Source organism: Myotis daubentonii, chromosome 10, assembly GCF_963259705.1.
Source record: "Myotis daubentonii chromosome 10, mMyoDau2.1, whole genome shotgun sequence".
NCBI lineage: Eukaryota > Metazoa > Chordata > Mammalia > Chiroptera > Vespertilionidae > Myotis > Myotis daubentonii.
Genome location: NC_081849.1, coordinates 17,530,201 through 17,532,585, shown reverse-complemented (window position 1 = coordinate 17,532,585; position 2,385 = coordinate 17,530,201). Strand labels below are relative to the sequence as shown.

General features: G+C 48.4%; 1 pseudogene; it reads left to right on the top strand.

The window, feature by feature from the left end:
* The first annotated feature begins 335 nt into the window (after window positions 1–335).
* LOC132211412 (probable transmembrane reductase CYB561D1) lies at window positions 336–1,137 on the top strand (annotated as a pseudogene).
* The last annotated feature ends 1,248 nt before the right edge of the window (window positions 1,138–2,385 follow it).

The window sequence follows — 2,385 nt, the reverse complement described above, 5'->3', positions numbered from 1 at the left end:
GACCCAGGAGTCTCTTGCAGCCCTGGCTTCATCCAGAAGGTCATCTGGAAGGACGTCTGGTCTAATTAGCATATTATGCTTTTATTATTATAGATAGGTATAAAACTGGCCTAAGCTGCAGATAATTTTTTCTACAACCTTTTAAATTGCTGACTGTCTCTACTTTCTTGGACATCCCTAATGCATTTCATAGCATTTGGTTTTTATCAAAAGGTGCATAGTGTATTAAAAATAGTGTATGGGGGGTGGAGCCTCCCGCAGCCAGGGCGCCTGGGGATCTCAAACCTGGAAGACATGCTCCGGCGGCTGGGAGTGCACGCCGGTCTGGTCCCGCCATGCAGAGCCTGGAGTTGGGTCTGGTTCCTGCTCCAGCGAGGGAGCCGAGACTGACCCGCTGGCTGCTGAAAGGCAGTGGGATCTTGGCGCATCTGCTGGCTTTGGGCTTCACCATCTTTCTGACTGTGCTGTCCCGGCCGGGAACCAGTCTTTTCTCCCGGCACCCTGTATTCATGGCCTTGGCTTTCTGCCTCTGCGTGGCCGAGGCCATCCTCCTCTTCCCGCCTGAGCACTCCCTGTTCTCCTTCTGCTCCTGAACGGAAAGGCCCGGATCCGACTGCACTGGGTGGGGCAGAGCCTGGCCCTCTTCAGCGCAGCCCTGAGCCTGAGCGTCATCATTGCCAGCAGGACCCGCAGCCAGCTGCCCCACCTGGCGCCCTGGCACAGCTGGGTGGGGGCTCTGACGCTGCTGGCCACGGGGGGCCAGGCACTGTGCGGGCTCTGCCTGCTCTTCCCCCGGGGCAGCCAGGGTCTCCAGGGTGGCTCGCCTCAAGCTCTAACATCTGACAGTAGACGGTGGTCCTGGGCATGTACTCGGTGTGGTTCCAGGCCCAGATCAAAGGCGCGGCCTGGTGCCTGTGCCTGGCGCTGCCCCTCTACCCAGCCCTGGTGATCGTGCACCAGATCTCCAGCTCCTACTTGCATAGGAAGAAAACGGAAATATGACTCCCTCCAAACTCTGACTCTAGCTGGCACCCTGGCCTTGGACTTCAGTGGTCTGTTTGGTGACCTTCACGGGCTCCACTCCCAAAGTGGTAGGGTTTTTATACTCTTAGCTGGGCTGACGGGTGACTCAGTGGACTGAAACAGGGAAACGTACTAGGTGCAAGTAAAAGGTGATGGGGAAAAAAATAGTGTATGAAGGCCTGGCTGGCGTGTTCAGTGGTTAGAGCATCGACCTAGGTACCGGAGGGTCATGGGTACCATTCCCAGTCAAGGGCACGTACCTGGGTTGCAGGTTCCGTCCCCTACCCAGTCGCGGTGCATGTGGGAGGCAACCAGTAGATGTGTCTCTTGCACATTGATGTTCCTCTCTCTTTCTCCATCCTTCTGTCCTCCCTTCCACTCCCCCCAAAAAATCAATGAAAAAAAAATCCTCTGGTGGGGATTAACAAACAAACAAAAATATTGTATGAAGAGAGGGAAGGAAGACTTCTGGGGAGCATGAGGGTAAAAAATTAAAACGCCAGTTTGTTACATATTGATTAGCTGCCCCATTTTTAAATGATGCCAACCAGTGATAGGAAACCATCCTTTTCTCTGAAGATTGTTTTAAAAATTACAGTTTAACCTGATTTCCAATTCAGACGAGAAGCTAAGGTTTACACATCAGAACCATGGGAGGATGCATAAGTCATTAAAGAGACTTTTGGAGTGGTCAGTCTCAGGTTGGGAGGCCAGCGCTGCCACTTCCCAGCAATGCGACCTTGGGCAGGTCAGTTAATTTCTCTGACCTTTCACTTCCTCATCAGAGAATTGCAGGACTACTGTGCAGATTAAAGAAAGTCTATATAAGGCACTCAGTTGATTCCTAGCTCATACTAGACCCTCAGTAAAGTGTACGCAAATAATAATCACAATAGCAACTTTATTTGGAAATACAATAACAAATTATTTCAAGTGGCTCCTCTATGTACTTAAATTGTATTCTAAAATATGAATGTAAGAATTTAGAGATTATTCTGGAAACTACGGCTTGTATTGGCTCATGCTTTCACGATCATTCTGCTGAAATCATCTCTGTGTCAGCAGCACCAAGACTATGCTCATGACAGTTGTGTGTGTGTGTGTGTGTGTGCAGTGTTTCAAATAGCATCTTCCCATCCAATGTCCTGAATTGTCATTTCAACAGTTTGCAGTGAAATAAATAAACCATCACTTTCAAAGAATTATTCTATAAAATATAGTTCTAAAAAACTTGACTTGATTTAAAAAATTTTGTGGGTGTTCCATTTGCTAACAAAAAAACATTAGTTCACATAAGTCGGTTTCTTAAAAAGTGAAACTTTTCCATTAAGTGCTAAAGATTTCACATGGTACCAGGCTTTT